Below are 17,752 nucleotides of genomic sequence, written 5' to 3'. Positions count from 1 at the left end.
TTTTGAGAAAATAACGCGTTAATGAACGCAGCAACGCCCCGCGCATTATTCTGATGTTTCCTCTCACAGACTTTCGGCTGCCTGGCTTCCAAGCAGAGTATTCGCAAATGCCAAAAGCACAGTGGTAGAGTGATGCTATTGACATGCAAATGCCTGGTAGTTGCAGAGAAGTGAGAGGTGCCAAAGTGTATTGTTGTGTGACAAGCAGGATTTCCGAATACATAGCTGAGAGCCGAGACGTACAGGAGCGCGCTTGACACAGCAAAACCCAGAGCATCTATTTTTCATACACACACACGCACCCACACGCACACTCACACACACACACACACACACACACACACACACACACACAGTCATAATGCATTCATGAGCATTATGGTGCAGGCCCTATTTACAGAGGGATTGCAGGGTTACTGTAGCCTAATGACAACAGATTAAATGCGGTCTGTCCACAGAGCATGATGCCTGGAGTTTTTTTATAGGAGCATAATTAAGTTTCAAACTGACCCGACAGTGATGTGCTTTTAAGTAAAGGTCAACAGTAAACAGCGATGTGAGCCACGCTTGATTACTATGTATATCACAACATCAAAAAAGATGCTTCTGCACTAATGAGGGGGTGACCTTCATCTTCAGTGTAAACAAAGACCAAACGAACACATGCTGCACCACATGGCCCCTATCAGCCCACTAATAAGAGGCGTTTAAGTAATTATTAATAGTGCTTTAATATTCAGGGGGACTATGCGACACACAATCTTTGACATTTCAGAGCAGATGAAGGAGGTGTATATCAGAGCTGGCCAATATATAAATATTATTATCATGACATTAAAACTTTATATCCATCATCAGCCTGTAACTCATACTGTTGTTGTCTTGTTAGTATTTTCATCTGGGTTGCTTTTGTTTTACCTGCTGTGAGTCACTGTTCACACACGGCATCATTGAAAATAAGGGGCCTCCCTCAATTAATTCCCAGAATGCTTGAATTATCATGTTGGATTTTAGATGTAGTTATATCATGATATAGCACAAGCGTTGCCTTTTTCCTGTTTTTAAAGTCTACATTTTGGTAAAGCGATATCGTTTTCTGAACCTACCAGCCCTAACCGCTTGGGACAAGTATAACCAGTTCTGATCTAATGTGATTTAGATATTTCCACCTCATGTTTGTGTATCACGAGGCACATTCACATGGGATAAGGGAAGTCTTTTTTATCAACTGACATTATCTTCTGGATGCGATGTCAAGGCTCTGTGTAAGTTCGACATTTGGACGCGAAACACATCATTAATATACTTAAAGATTTGTTTTGCCTACACTTTGCGTGTGTCAGAAGCATTAGTACGCACTTGCGGCTCTTTATATCAAGTCATATAAGTGGTGTAATGAGCGAGCAAAATAAATAACTGTTCTGTTGTTTGTGAACAGAAAATAAAAACAATCCCAGATCAAAAACATTGGGATTTGCACAGGACTGATATTTTCACAGAACATCTGCTTTTGGCAAACTATAGGCAGTGGTATTTTTACCTTTCTGATTATGGACCTGGTGGATCACATTAGATGAGATCACAGACATCCTCTGCAGTTATCACAAATGACTTGTAGTCCACAGGTAATATAGTCCTGTGTGAATAGGGCTTTAGTCATTCTGTCTGCATTACTGATGGCTATTTATCATAAATCTCATTGTGTTGGTAAGACAATAATACTGATGCTTTGGGATTGTAGGTCAGTGGGGAGTGGGGAAAGAGACCCAAGGTGACTCAAATATTTCAGATACTTTTCCGATATTTGATTTTGTCTCCCAGTCCTAGCATTTTTGAGGCGCTTTTAAAAAGATTCTAAAATAGGGAGAAATACATTGTGTATGATGATATAGCCTAAAAATATTGTAATATAATGTTAAGGTCACATCACCCAGTTCTATTGAATTGTAGTTAATTTACAGCAGTGGGAAAGCCTGAATAAAAAAATAAAAAATATATCATAAAAATATAATCCTTACTGCTTTCATTTCAGCTTAATAACAGAATAATCTACATTTAAAAACACGACAATCAGACATGCAAATGTGGTTTGCTCATTTGCATCTTAATTCATCACATTTGAGGCTCATTCAGTGCTGCAGCCAGGTGGATTTAGAGGAGATGTAGAGGGATTAGTGAGGTGATATCAATCATCACCTGAACCATCCGCTTATCCACAACCATGAAGGCCCCTGGCTGATTTCACCATTGATCTTGCTCAGGCTAACCTAACCTTAGCTTCATGGAATTCTGAAGCTTTGACAATAGCAAATTTCGTTTGAAAAATGTGATGATTTATTCTGGAATTTTAACATAATTCACAGAAATTCACAGGCTGGATTGGTTTAGCTCGGTTAAAAAAAAAGAAAAAAGCCTGAAAGACGTCCTGGAGGGAAAAGAAAGCAGCTGTTTTTCCTCCAGTGGTTCTTCCAGTCGTCTGTTTAGGAAAAGCAGCCGTCTTTCTCTGCTCATTGCCTTTCCACATTGATATTCTAGATATTATTAGTCAGGGCGGAGAATCCAGATGATGATGAGCTCCGAGGGACATTTTAAATGACAGTGCCCTTTCTTAAAGGAAGAGAGTAAACAAGAGAGGCGAGCAACACTGTCTCGTTACTAATACTCATCTGCATTCACTGAGAGAGTTTAACTGAGGGGCAAGGCCACGGAGACAGAATGTGACTTTCCAAATATAAAAGAGGGAGGAGGGAACGGTTGGGATTGGTTGTGCGGGGGGTGAGGCAAAGACATGCCTCAATATCACACATGGAGGAGGGAACACTGTCTCCTGACAACAGTCCTTTCGGCTCGCCCTGGCAGATGTGTCGACTCTCCATTCACTATTTCTAATCCTGTCTGAAAGCCTATCTTGAATGTCAGGCTTCTTCCTAAATTGGCTCGTGTTCTTAGTGATTGATTAAAGTACTGTAACCCAGCTTTATCAGACCGCCCTGAACTCTGTATTTCTGCCAAATCTATTAGGTAATGCATCCTATGTTATTGCACCGGTTGGTCTTTTCTCTTTTTTTTTTCTCCTCCCTCCCCCGCCTGTCTTTGAGAAACGCACAGATCCATTTACTATGACACAGAACAGTGAGTTGTACCTGGCTCTGTGAAAGCACAGCAGCCTCACGATAAAACAGGAGTAGCAGCATAAAGCTCACAACAGTTTACGACAGATGTGGTGCTGTAATTCAATAGGGCGTTATTTAGCAAAATTGAAAATGATTCCGAAAAACAGTGTGCACGGGGATATCCTTGAAACGCATTTCATATTCCTTCATGTCTAATGCCACGGTGGTGCTACCAGGAACACGTCGGCGTCCCCTGACATTGAGCTCACAATATGGCTATAATTCATGCGTTCTAATGCCATAATATCCCTCGTGCCATTGCACACAGAGGAGAGAGGAGAGGCTGCCCTGATATAACTGCTGACGCCTGAGTCCTAGACGTTGCACTTAGAGTGTCTCCTGCAGGACATTATTCAAACACAGGCACGACAAAGTCCACGAGACAAGAGTAGGCCACCATCGTACCGAACACTCACACACATCTTCAGACACTGCGGCTTACCGAGGGTACTCAAGGTCATGCGGCAAGGCGCCACACATACGGGATGTCACCGCTTACTAAAATCCTTGATATTTTATATCCTATGTGTACACACTGTGGTGAACTGCAGCGCCGGGTGCACGCAGAGGAATGAAAAGTAGTAGAGAAGACACTCTGCATACGGAACTCTGGGCATGAATTAAAATCCCATTTGTGTACTTTACACAGAGTAGAAGACCACATTAATGATTGCACGCTTCGAAGTAGGCCATGTCCAAACACTGCAGGCAGATTTGGCCTCCGGGTCTCTGCACTTCCTCAAAAACTGCACACAACACGCACCGAGAGCTACTACTGTATCTTCCTTCCTATTCTGTGCAAGCTTTGCACCAAAGAAGCCTCATAGCGAAAGACATGGCACACTGTAGATACTGTATGTGCGCTCTTTATGATCGTGAATCCAGACTCACACACACCGCGGCAACATTTGCAAATCAATTTTGCTCTTATAAACCGACTGCCTCTCTTCAACCTCCTTCCTGATGTTTTTGTCAGTGCAGCGGCTGTAAACATCCTCCCTGTTCCATGTTTCATTAGCAACCTGAGGGAGGGGAAAAAAAGGGTTTTCCTCAAACATCTGGATGCTAGCTAGCTTTAGTGGAAAGTCATATCAGATCAGATCCTGCTACATCAAATGCAACTTGAGGGCACATTATTTATTCATTTAGCTGCTGACATCCAAACCATGCCCTAAACGGTGACACTTTGAAAACTATTCCTCTGTGCCTGAACTGCACTGATATGAGAGCAACTAGCAGGGGCTCGCAGAGGGAAGAGAGTTTTATGTTCCTTTTACCAGGCATGAACAGATGAGACGGAACAACGAAGCCATTGTTGTTTTTTTAGTTGAAGAGGCTCGGCGCTTCTGAGAAAAAGCGAACGCAACAATGGAAAACGCCTGCATGCATGCTGTAAAATATCATGTGACTACAAGGCCTTCCCGCAATCCTCATACATACTAAAAGCAATGCCGCAAGAGCCAAAATGGCATGTCACCTATTACCAATATTTACCCCTGTGGTGAAGAGAGAGCCTGCCTTGTGTAAATACCGGCCTCTCTCCGAGTGTCTCAGTTTGTGCTTATGTGTAAGCGAGTGATTTGTATTGTCCTTTTCATGTTTGACAGTAAAAAAAAAAAAAGGTGAGATAAATCAAGCCAAAATTTTGCACTCAGCAGGAATCTGGCTTTTATTCAAAGCTTGCTTGTGTGACAGCAGCAAACCGCAATGCTTTAACTTTTCAGGAACAAAAGGATTTGTTATTACAACGAACGCTCCTTTGTATTGGTGTCTATGTTCACCACCGTAATCCATAAATCACGTTTTCATCTTGTGAATAACTAAAACAGTATCTGTATCCACACCCTGGGGATAAACCCTTAAGAGGAGCATGATGGTGAAGATTGCCCTCTAACTCCAGAGGATCAACATCAGCAAGTTGTTATGCAGACATACTCCACAGAGGCGATCCATATGTGATGGATACAAAGAAAAGGTTTTCTTCTGTGGAAGAGACGAGCTGCCTCTGTGCAGGATTAAGTGCTTTAGATCTAATGATGAGAGAGGGCCTGTTTTTATTTGTTTTCAAACAGGCATTTTGCTCTTGATGGAACAGCAACTGTGTTCCGTCTCCGGAGGCTACAAGTGCTCATCAAAGACCGGGCTTTGTCAAACAATCCATAAACTCTTAATGCCACATAGCACAAGATAGTTGCAAGACAAGTTCTGAGAAGGAGCAAAAAAAACAAAAGAAAAGAAAATCAATAAGAGACTATTTCTGCCAATTTACAATGTGATCATAGGACATAGCATTTCATATCATACACTTTTTACCCATTAAGGGAACAGCTCATGTTTTGGGAAGTTCGCCCCCTCCAGCTCAGGGTTCCTTGGTGGGATTCTCGCTCTTCCTATCAATATCAGCGGCAGAGGCTGCCAGAAGATTTGGTAGCTGTGGATGCCCGGGGCTGTAAATCTAGGCCAGGGGTTGTGTGGGATGCTTAGATAAATGGGTTGGGCTTTGTTTTATTGCAACACTGCATGTCTTAACTTTCTGTGTCTACCAGGGATTTAGAAAAATTTGCCACTGTCCTTGGGCCTCTCTCTGCAACAGCGGCTCTGAGTTGGGGTTGAGTCAGCCCTGGTGCCCTGAGATTACATAAATATCCTCTATGAGCCATTCACCACTATATCCATGCTGCCACTGTTTTGGTTTGCTTTTTTATCTTTAGCAGCATTTTGTTTTTTGTTGCGTGGGTGTAGGGTGGGAGTCTCAGATTAAAAGGGAAACTGAGGATCTTCATTTAACCCAATTTGACGAGTCCTTTCACACTGTGCCCGACAATTAAATGAAAAGAGTCAACATTTTCTCAATGGAGGATGTTTCTGCTCTCGTGTCCTCTGCTCGGGACCCCTTTCTCAATGGTAGTCGCCTATAAAGGTCTCTGCATGTGATGCAGCTGTTTGTCATTCATGTGCAACTGAGCATCTACGCGAAGGAGAAGTGGGCCACTGAGACACAAAGCAATATTAACCCCGAGGAAATGTGTCACATATCTGAATGTCTTTTGTGATAAGGTTTTTTCCCAATGTCTCCTCTCAAAAAGCACAGCGATAGACAAAGGCAAAGATACGGCTTATTAGGTCAGCTCTGGATTCCTTTTTAACACACTGATCATGGATCTGCTGGATAAATCACATGGGTATCATTAGAATCAACCCTGAGGAGCTTGCGGGTGCAAGCGTGCAAGTGTGTATGTGTGTGTATGCTGGCTAATGACTTTCCTTTAGGTATCTTTTCGACACCCAATCAAGGAAAAATGATGAGTAGCAATTTGGCAGGTCCTGAAATATATTTGAACATTTCTGATGCCGTTTGCACTGTAAGATACACAATACCTAGACTTCAATTATTGATTGTAGGTGTAGACTTATCAAGAAAAGGCTAACAAAAATCTGTATTCACAGTCCAGTTTGGTGAATTGTAATTCTTCAGCAGCAATAGCAAATAATGCCAGTCGACATCCCATTAGTTAACATACTGCACGGTGCCATCCGGGCTACCAGAAAGCCTGAACAATAAATGCTTATTGTCACCGCCTGCTTTGGAGTTTGGTCTCCTGTGGAATTTCAAATGCGTGAAATGTGTGTGAAGCAGGTTTGGATTGAAAGAGGATGTGATTAAAGAGAATAAGAGATGAGAATGCAAGTAAATTCTGGGGTGTCAGAAAACGTTGAATCATTTAGTAATTTCCTACATGGCAGGGAGATCTGCTTCAATCAAAAAAAAAAATATCGTTGCATAAAAGAGGGCGCGCAGGAAAAAAAACTCTGGGATACAATTCAGTGGCATTTGTATTCTGCTTGTTGTTTGCGTGTTGCTGTGGAAAAAAAAAAGGATAGTAAAGCCGTAGTTCGCCACAGCATGAATAAAACAAACTTGGCAGATTTTTTGTTTGACTGGCTTTCCCCGGCCCTGAGCTCACTTGTCAAAAGGCTTATCCAGGCTTACCTTTCTCCAACCTAACCATTTTCCTCTTGTTTCTTTTCAATCTCACCTCTTCCTTCTGTCCTTGCTGTTATCCTCTCTGATCCCCTCTCCATTCCTGCTACTCTCACAGAACTATTTCTATCCAACAGTATCATTTCACTCTTCTACTTTAAGACTGGACTGCCCACCACTATTATGTCATTCAGCACCTGCACTTCAGCCACGGCTGAAATCCACAGTGGGCGCAGGCCAAAAGGACCTACAGAGAGAGAAACTACATCTCTGGAGTCTCTTGTCCTAAATCTAACTTCCTGTTGTTGTGACTCGAGAGACAGGACACGTGTCCCATTGCACAACTTGACGAAACACATTTACAGTGGCACTTTACTTACTAAGCAACTCCTTCAATTGTCCACATTAAAGCCTTTACTGGTCTTTCCGAGTACCACTGCATATTTGAAAAAGTAGTATAAAGCATTTTGTGGCTGCTTAGGAAGATGCATCTAATCTGATAAACTGGCTCCAGTGATGTCACTCAGTGGCTTAATTGGATTGTGGGTAATGTAGACGCCAGGTTTTGAAAAACACCACCGTTTTCACGTTTGCAGTGGCACTGCTCAAGACGTGTAAACACACAAAAATGTGTTGAATGTGTAATGATATCCTTTAAGTAACAAGTAGGGGTGCCCCGATCGTGAAGCTGTCCGAGAGTCGATGTTCATGCTAATAACAATGTTTTTTTGGTTGTTGTTTGTTTTGTTTTTGTTGATATCAATTCCCTGTTTTGTTGCAAGGGAAACATGGACATTTTCAGTATAAAAAAATAACTGAATTAATTCAAAGGCATTCAACCCTTCATTCCACTGTCTTTGAAAGAGTACAAACTCGAGAATATAAACTTATGAAACAACCGTTATCCTAACATCGTCTGAAATGAAATTTTTGTTTTTGAAAAGTAACTGCTTCAAAAGCTGATTCCGCCTGCTCAACGACTACCTACTCAATGAGGAGATTGTTTCAGTGCTTACAAACCCTTCCAATCTGACGGCAGGAATGTCACAAGCCACTAGTTCATGAATGTGCCAGCAGAAGATTTATGTGAACCACCCGACAAACATTGGCCACTGCAAGAAGTGATAGCAGATAATCTTTTGTTGCTGCCCACATACAAAATATCTCAAAATGAACTTTCCTTATAACACTCTTACTTTTGTGTTAACGTGTTATTGATATGGCATTCCATCTCTCTCCCCTCTAAAGATTCATGTCACAACACTGCTGTTGAGTTTGCCGGGTAGCAAATACAAACCTTACTGACATTAGCTAATGTTTGCATTGCTCACTCTTGCTAGCTAGCACTGCAGGTTTTTTTTTTTTTTTTTTAACCACAAACTGGCAACTACTGTAACAAGACTCTCAATGTTGAAACTCAGATGCCATGTGATACCAATAGTGTTGTGCTGTTGACTCACTAACCTTGTTAGAAGCTGGAACGAACTGTCGGAATTTTTATACAGAGATAAACAAAGAAATCATTTTGGACCCGACAGACATTATAAATGAATGCATGGGAATGACGATGTTCTTAAGGAAAAGAGATACTTTTGTTCTGAACTTTCTAGAAGTTCTGTAGATGTATTTAATTATTTTTCTTAAAGATTTGTCTACATAAAAATGTTAGAAATATGACCTTTATGTTACAATTTAAATGTAGCACTTTTACTTGTAACAGAGTATTTTTACAGTGTGGTATGAGTACTTTTACATAAGTAAAGATTCTGCATACTTCCTCCACCACTGGACTCCACTGGGCTAATTTTAGGCCATGGAAATACAGTATATTAATAATCATGGTTGCATCCCACATAGTTGCAGCATTTTACAAATAATATGCGATTATGGATTTTGCAGCACATCATTTGGGCAGTTGTAGCAAAACCCTCAAATCTGTGCTACTTAAAGGATCAGAAAAGAGCCTGAAGGATCCATCTAGTCTTATGCGTTCGCCCACATCACCAAACTCCTCCGAAACAAAAACTTTTTCTAGATTTAAAAACAACAAGAAACTCATCAAAATCTCCAGCTCATCCCCTGATCCCACTGTTCCACTCGAACCATTGTCTTAGTGACCTACAGCCGCCAATTCATCACAGCTGCCATCTTGGGAGAGTAAGCCACAGAGCTATTTCTGTAATGACCCAGATTTTCAGGTGAATCTGGATCTGTATCAATGTAATGAGCTGCAGCGAGTCGAACTGAACATATTAGGTCAAATTAACTCTATTTAGCATCGATTTTAAAGCTGTCACAGAATATTTCAAATCAATAAGCTGAATGTCTTTATTATTGAAGCTGCAAGAGGGCTGCAAAGTGCGCATCTCACCTTTAAAACACAAACGATTGTTGAAAAAAGAAGAGAAAGGCAAAATTCGGCACTCTAATTTCCTTTCTTGGTAATTTTGTCAGATTAATATCAAGTCAATTTCCTGGAGTCTGTTCTTACACCGAGTAATGGCACGATGGTGGTATCATTGGAGGAAAGCTCTAATTGTGGAGGATGGCTCCTTTTGGGAGGAATATGGGCACAGATGGGCCCTGAGTTTGATGGAGGAATTTCTCTGTCCTCAAAGGCTATCGGGAAGCAATGCCAAGCTGGCAAGAGATATAAATAGACTACAGTCGGGAGCAGGTCTACATGTAAGCACCAAAATAAACCAATCCCAAAGCAGGCATCCTCCTAGAGGTAGAGGTTTTACAATGTCACTAAGGCACATTTTAGCAACTTCCACGCTGTAAATACCATCATTAAGAAAACAAACTGAATCCATTTGGCTCCTTACTATTTAATGATTCACGTACTGTTTGACTCATGTTTTCCACTGAGGTGACCAGCAACTAGAAGGGAACACAGTGGACATCCATCAAAGGGCTAACAGACAGGCATTCACTCACACTCACATTTCATACCTACGGGCAATTCGGAGTCTCCAGCCAACCTGATTTGCATTTACGTGGACCGTGGGAGGAAATCAGGAGAGACAGAGATGAAAACCACCAAGGACACCAAGGACATGTCCTCTTAGGGCTGCACAGTTAAGTGAAACAGTATTGCAATCGCATCATCCTAAATGCAATATCCAAATTTGTGTGATAAAGCAGCACGATGTAGTACTGTTTTGCTGCAGAGATTGCTCTCCGCATGCAAGAAAACATGTTTGTTCGGTATGGAGCCCGAAAAGACTGTCATGACTTCAATAGCTTTTCCAGTGAAAGAAAAAAATGTGATGCAAAAATGAGCACTCTCACCGATCATGCATCATGTTGCAATCAAGCCATTTGTAAAAAATTCTAGCAATACACTTTTATTTCCATATTGTACAGCCCAAATTTTCAGGGGAAACTAGGGGTTTTAATGACCCCCATAAATCATAAAAATGCAACGTTTAAGGCCAAAAGATAAAGCTAAAATGAAGGGGTTTAGTATCCTTCCACCAGAAATCTATCATTGGCATTATAAAGTAAGTTTTTAAGCTACATTTAAAAAAATAAAAATTAATGGGAAATATATACAAACACAGAAAATGCTGCAAGAAACATTAAAGCGAGAGGTTGGGGCTTCAGGGGGAAAATCTGGATTCATTATTAAGTATTTCTTAAGATTCTGGCTACAGAGCAAAAAAAATAAACAATACAGTCTACACTGGGACGAACCAAAGGCCTGTTTGCTGTGAAGCAGAAATGATCGAGCGCTCGCAATCCTATACATTTATACGTACACATAATATTTTATTTGGTCTCCAGGTTCCGCTGCAGCCACAGCAGCAGTGAAATGAGAAATAAAAGCTAAAATAAGCAGCAACGCCTCAGTCAGCCAGCACCGTGAACAAAACAACTCACATCCGCGCCTAATGCCTTCTCTGTGTACTACGAGTCATAGAAAGGTGAAAATGTGTGGCAGAGACTCAAAGTATATAAATAAACACCTCTACATTATTTAAAACTTGCCTTGAGAAAGAAGGAAGGAAAGAAGGAAGGAAGGAAGGAAGAAATGAGGGAAGTCAAAGAAAGAAAGAAAAAAAGAAAGAAAGACAGTCTACTTGTGGCGCAGGGTTTCTTTGAATATACGATGGCCAACCGGTGGCAGAGGAGAGTTTGTGTGTGCGTGTTTGATTATTCGTGTGTGTGTGTGTGGGAGAGAGAGGAAGGATCTCAATTAATCTCACGCATTACTGCAGTCATTTCCACTCTCTTCATCACCAGCAGCATGTGCTCGGTGAGATTTAAAATATTTAAATCTGTAATCTGTCAGCATTATGAGGTTAACACACACTCGCAGGACTAGTGTCCTATCCGTCACCGCTCTCTCTCCACTTCACACGGCCCCGCATATATCACAGGGGCCCGACATGGCCTTTTGTAGTTCTGGCTGGAAAAAGACTTTGTGGGCCAGCCGGCGTCTGTAATTTCTCAACAGCAGTACAGACATGCTGCTGGACCCTGGAGAAAAATTAAGCGAAACGCACGCAGCAGAGAAAAAAGAAAAAAAAAGCTGCGGCGCTGCAAAGCGCGAGGAAGCCTCTAATTGTTTCCCCAGTGTATGTGACCCAGAGACTCTGGAGGAGTTCTTCCTTGTTCTTTTACTACGGGTAAACCAGCATTCATTATTGATTTGGTGGCACAGACTCTTACACAACATGGTCTTATGAGTGGGCCTAAGTGTTTTGTCAGTTTGGTTTGCAGCTGCATTAGAGCCTCACTAACACACCCTCTTCCACCTTCCTTACACATCGTGCCATATTGTCCTAAAACTCTGAATTAATAACGGGGAATGAATAAATTCAATGGGATTAGAGCGTGAACGACAGTGACCCATAACAGTATGTGAATATTAGGTTGATGGAAGACACTCCAACGTAGCCCATTTAGCCAGCTCCATGTCATGTCTTCATAGGACAGGCTTTTACTAAGCTCCTTAAGAGCATGCCCCGGGGGATCTATGGTAGGCTGGAGGTACTGACTCAGGCCTTATCTCCACTAATTTACCCCATGAATTAGACGGAACCTCGCTTCTGTGTCCTGCCAGACCCACACAATACTCGCCTCCGTGTTAAGAAAATGAGGGGAGAAAGGGGCTTAGTGATTGCTTAGTCGGATAAGAAGCCAGAGGAATTGACAGGGGACAGGCACACTCTGCTACATCAACTTTACCTGGACAGAAATGTTCATCCGCCCGGATTTAAAAGTGTTGAGTCCCTGTCACTTGGCTGTATATTTTCAGGGTGGATTAAGTGGAGTAAAATGGAATTTGAATCATACGGATTAAGGTGAACTTTTCAACAAAACAAACGGGCAGGGCTTCACCCCCTGTCAGCCACAAAGTGAAGACAGAGTGACTGTTCCTTTGTTCATTTCACACTTACCTTTATTATTTTTTGACGGGCATTTTAAAATTCAAATGAGCTGGCAAGCTAAGAAACTCGGACTTCTCGAGCACAGAATGTGCAGGAGCACTGACATCTACAGATAAACCAGAGAGTTAGTTGTTTGTTGTGGATGTGGAAAACAAATCATCATTCATCGTCATAGTCTGCAAATAACTGTGACACCTGCTCAAAGTGAAATCAATGCGACGTAAACAAACGTGCACACGCTGCTTGTTATCTGCTTGCAAATTGATTCTAGCACGTCAGAGTTAAAAAGGTCACTTGTGTCCTTCGCATGTTCCACATGAACGAAATGAACTGAACTATCACAATCCGAGTTTATGCAAGTCTGAAGCACAGGGCTGCAACCCAGAGACTCCCTCCTCGCTATCATGACAGTCTCTCCCCCTCTCACCTCCTGCTGTTTCTCTCCATGTGATGCATTTTTAAAAAGTCTTCTTCTTCTTCAAAAAAGGAAAGCGGTAAAAAAACAAACAACAACAACAAAAAAACCCTCCTCATTGCTGCTGCACATTTGGTCACGTCGCTGGTTTTAACTCAGCGGGCTTCGGCCTCGGTCTGTGTATTATTGAGTGTAAATTGTCTCATTAATAAATAAATAATAAATGGATAACTTCTGGCAGACAGTGAGTGGAGACATACTGTGTGACATCTGCTTTGTAGTTAGGATGGCGATGTCCAAAAGAATCTTGTTTACTAAGCAGACATTGGTCTTTGGCAGGGAAACCTGTTAGTCAAGGGAGATGTTTTTGGGCCATGAACAATGTAAAATCTCTGTTAAATATGTTATGTGCAGTAGTCTTGAGGCGTCTCTTTGCGCCACAGGCCAAAAACCGTTTTGTTAGTCAAACAAAGACTCTTTCATCTTTTCACAGATTTAACAAATTCGTCTTATTCATTATTAAAAAAACAAATGTGACACGGGTGTATCTGGTGAATTGCAGCTCGTTTTGAGTTTTACTTTTTTTTCCCAGCAATTCTGTCACAAAAGGTGTGATTTAATGATTATGAAGGCGCATCCTCCTGAGCAAATATGAGGAGACAAGTTTATCCCCCTTCATTAGTCACTGTACATCTAAGTCTGTGGCCAGCCAGATTATCAAAGAGCTCAGTTGACACATCATGATGCACAGTTTGCTTCTCACCCCGTCCCTTTTCCCTGCACTGCCACTATTGTGAAGGACATTTAAAAACCTGAGGGACTTTCAATTATTTACATTTTAAGCTCGAATAGTGTAAAGATTTAATTCTCTCTCTGAATCAAACTCTTGTCCTGCACCAACAGAAGAAGTTTCTATCAAGTCTGTGAATCATGTGCCTGTCTGGTGAGACTTTGTGTCTTCTGTGACAGCGCCAATGCTATCCACTTGTTTACTTGGTAACGTGGTGCAAAACTAATGTGCATTAAATCCAAATTCTGCACAACTGCTCTTCTTTCATTTTGCGCGCATGACATTGCAAAGTTGTGCTGGAACAATGACAGGCTTTTCATTGGCTGTAGGATCGGTAGTGATGGGACGTATTTTTCGGAAGGTCAGAGGTATCCATTTGGGAAATTATTCAGCTCCTGCTCCTGCTGCTCCAAGACAACACGTCAAACACAATGAAGAATATTAGAAAACACAAATAACCTTCCGCAGCCCCTCTCATATGTGCAACAACGGACGAGCGCACGCGCTCACACACCTTCGTCCACGTGTCTGCTGGATGTGGGAGCAATAATGAGAGCATGCTGGAAGAGAAGCTGAAGGCTAAAGAACAAGAGGCCTCCCGGGCCAGAGACCAATGAGTGGCTCATCCATGTTAAGTCAGGCCAAGACAGACTCAGGTGTATTCACTTTAGGTCAGGACGAAGCCTCGCTGACCTTTGCAGCAGACAGGGAGTCTCATGGAGCTTTTCCTGAGCAGTCCTGAGACTCACCCGGTAAACAACAGACTCAATGCTGCACTTTGTGCTGCGCGCATGTGTGGCTGACAGTGATCACATGCCGAACACTTCCAATGCCCCATACACTTCCGGCCCTGTAAGCTTAGCATATGAACGAAATTCATCAGGCGGCATTCTTGGTCATTTTTTCAGCCAACAGCTGAAACAAGAAGCTCAGAGCAAAAAGCTTCAGAAACAAAGGGGTGAAGAGTGGGTATTAAAACAGCAGGGAAGTTGAAAAATAGCACTTAGCCGGACTGGAATACAAACACAGAAGAGCCTGAGCGCAGCAGCAGCAGCAGCAGCAGCATGCATAATCCTTCACGTGATATTGAAGACACACATGCAATATAAATGAACACAATATATCCCTGCAAATCAAATTCAATGACTCCTCATCAAATTTCATCTGGTGTTCTTTCTTTAAATGTGCTCGACTAAGAGTGGGAATTCTATGTGTCTTTGTTATTAGAACCCATTAAGAGCTTCTTTCATCAACAGTGTGGCGCGCATACCAAATAAAAGGCCGGGTCATTTCCTAAATGCTTGGGTTTTTGGAGAAACATTGCTTATTCAACTGATCACCATGACAACTCTTGCATTGACATTTTCACTCCCACTTCCTTTTTTTTTTTTTTCCCTTAACACTCACGGGTTGACTGCAACGAGGCTATCTATCTATCTGCGAGCTTCTGCCATGTGTCTGGGAATCTCAGATGGTAAAAGAAGTGGAGGCCTGCAGGATCATACTAGTGGTTTAAATTTAGCTCCTCTTCCTCCACAGGCGATGTCTGCTGTGTGGTTTTTCTACAGCTTTCAGAGGAATTATAAAAAAAAAAAAAAAAGATGTACAGAGAGGCTGTTTACTGGGGAAAATCTAGCAGAGTCATGGAATAAGAGCAGTGCCATCATGATAATGAACAGAGGTATTTTATAGGCTGTTACATCAGAGAAAGAGGGCATGGGAATAAAACCTATAAATAAAGGATCGCGATCGAAGTTCACTCGCTCTGTCATTCTGAATGACAGCGAGAAATGCCCTTAAGTACACACTCATTGAGCAATTAAGCATTCAATTTAAGCATGCCACCTATTCATCCATAAACGTCCAATCACATAAATTCAAAATTTAGGGAAATAAAAAAAAAGAAGAAGAGGGAAATGGGGATCCCCACGTATATGCATGAGGCAGATCATCCTGCCCCTCACCTCAACAGATGGAGGCACATAGCTGGCTGCGAACTGGTGGCAGCTCCCACTCCATTATGAAATCTTTGATCTGATGTCATCCCAGCCGATGTCATTCACTAATTCTTTGTTTAATTTCCGTTCAACTTTAGAGCGTCCAATTTCATTTGCCTAGAGCAATTCACCAGGCTATTACAAATAAATAAATAAATAAATAAATAAATGTTGTAACAGGGAGAGCAGAATGAGTGAGTGAGTGAGTGAGTGAGTGAGTGAGAGAGAGAGAGAGAGAGAGAGAGAGAGCTTGCGCGTCACTGCTCCATCACGCACACAAGATGTCTTTATGCTCAAGTAACAAGTGCCCCGAACAATTACGGCAAGCGTTTATTTTCTGCACTGACGTTCGCAGAGGTGTTGCCAACATGTGTGTCAGTGTGGGCAAAACACACACACACACACACAAACGCGCGCACACACATACACACACACACGCATGCACACACAGTTAATCCAGCATCCACAGACAGACTCGGGGTAGTCTGTTCAAGTCGTAAAATCACCAATGCGTTTTGGAAGTAGACGTGCTTCGTGTTTTTTTTTTTTTTTTTTTTTTTTTTACATTGCTGCAGCCTTACCAAACCCCGTTATTTATCTTAACAGGAGAAAAAAAAACAAAAAAAACACGCAAGTCGTATAATTTGAGTCCAAGTGGCCCGACGTGCCCACCGCATCCCCCCTCCTCCTGATTCACTCACCGCGCAGACAGCCTTCAAGATTTCTCCCCTCAGCTGCTCACCAAGTATCATGAAATGACTCACCTGCCTTGTCGAGACGTAAATCCCCCCATGCCTTGATGTTGTTTTGTAAAAGGAGAGGAAGAAGAACAAGAAAAAGAAAAAAGGAAAAAATTTTAAAAAAAGCCGGGACAATGTTTCACTGTTTCGGGGGGTCTTCACTTGCAGTCGGGTGAATGCGTGTACTCCAAATATCCTGTGTTTCGTTAATGACCTTCCTGTGAACAGACAGCGGCTCTCATCATCATCCTCCTGGCTCCGCTGGCATTTTGGAATGCCCGTGGTGTTTGTAGGGTGTTTTTTTTTCTCCTCCACAGGGAAGCTCTCCTCCTTAGTCCTCCTGGTGCGTTTGGATGCTTCTACCTTGGACTCTTCGGCTCAACACGAGCTTTCGCGGGAGCGCGCGGCGCGTGCCCGGCCTGGCTGTTCGGGAGCGCCGATTCGGAGATGGAGAGGAGAGTTACTAAGGTAACCAAGGGCACACGCATCACACATGAGGAGGAGCGCGGGGTTTGTGCGCCTCCAGACTCCGCTCTGCCCCTCTGCGCTTGTTTATATTCCAGAAAAAGCACATTTTCTCCCTCCTATTAAAGGCATCATTCATACAAGGACGAGCTGCTCCAGCAGGGCTATTCCCTAAATTCTCAGAGTTAATACATCTGCTAGGAATTTTCCCTTTCATAAATGAAGATTAAAATCTGCTAAAGACACGCTATTTACAAAAGATAAACTGTTAAGAGCACAGAGGAGGACTTTTATTAAGCAGGAAGAAAATTAATGAACGGAAGAAAAAAAGTTCCATAAAAGCTGAACAGGCTATAGAAGCCTAATAAACTACAAGATACTTTCTTTTGCAGGGAAGTGGTTATCTTGCATTTCTCACTCAGAAAATTAACTCAGCCTGAAGCTGTTTTACAACCTCGATCCAATGGTCGTAATTGCAAACCCGATAAAGAAATAGTGAGAAAATATAAGAGGTGGTGGGTGTCAATATCAGTCCTCTTTAAAAAAATATGTCCTGGACTTGTTTATGAAGGTGAGAGAAAACATGAATCAAACTGATTAAAAAGTTCACTTCAAATAAATGTGCCTGCGAGGGGATAATTAGAGGGTTCAAGCATGTTATGTTTCCATAATTATAATTATGCAAATGTAAAATAGGGCTTTCACTTGACCACGCTTCCAGATGAGTTGTGTGAGGAAGTGTGGCTACCTATGTGACAGCTGCTGAGTATGACTTGGATCTGGATCTTTGT

At 42.1% G+C, this 17,752-nt stretch overlaps 1 protein-coding gene across 3 annotated transcripts in view; it reads right to left on the bottom strand.

Annotated features, from left to right (window-relative positions):
- Nucleotides 1-16,968, bottom strand: part of nlgn3a (neuroligin 3a) — a 130,943-nt gene extending 113,975 nt beyond the window's left edge. For 2 of the 3 annotated variants that reach the window (XM_030396429.1, XM_030396430.1), the window contains exon 1: nt 16,521-16,968. The gene's annotated coding sequence lies outside the window, so the exon portion shown is untranslated. The remainder of the gene's footprint in view (nt 1-16,520) is intronic. The other variant, XM_030396431.1, reaches the window with a different exon arrangement.
- Between the last annotated feature and the right edge of the window lie 784 nt (nt 16,969-17,752).

This window comes from Sparus aurata, chromosome 18, assembly GCF_900880675.1.
Source record: "Sparus aurata chromosome 18, fSpaAur1.1, whole genome shotgun sequence".
Lineage (NCBI taxonomy): Eukaryota > Metazoa > Chordata > Actinopteri > Spariformes > Sparidae > Sparus > Sparus aurata.
Note: the sequence above shows the minus strand (reverse complement) of the source record. Positions and strands in the feature narration are given on the sequence as shown.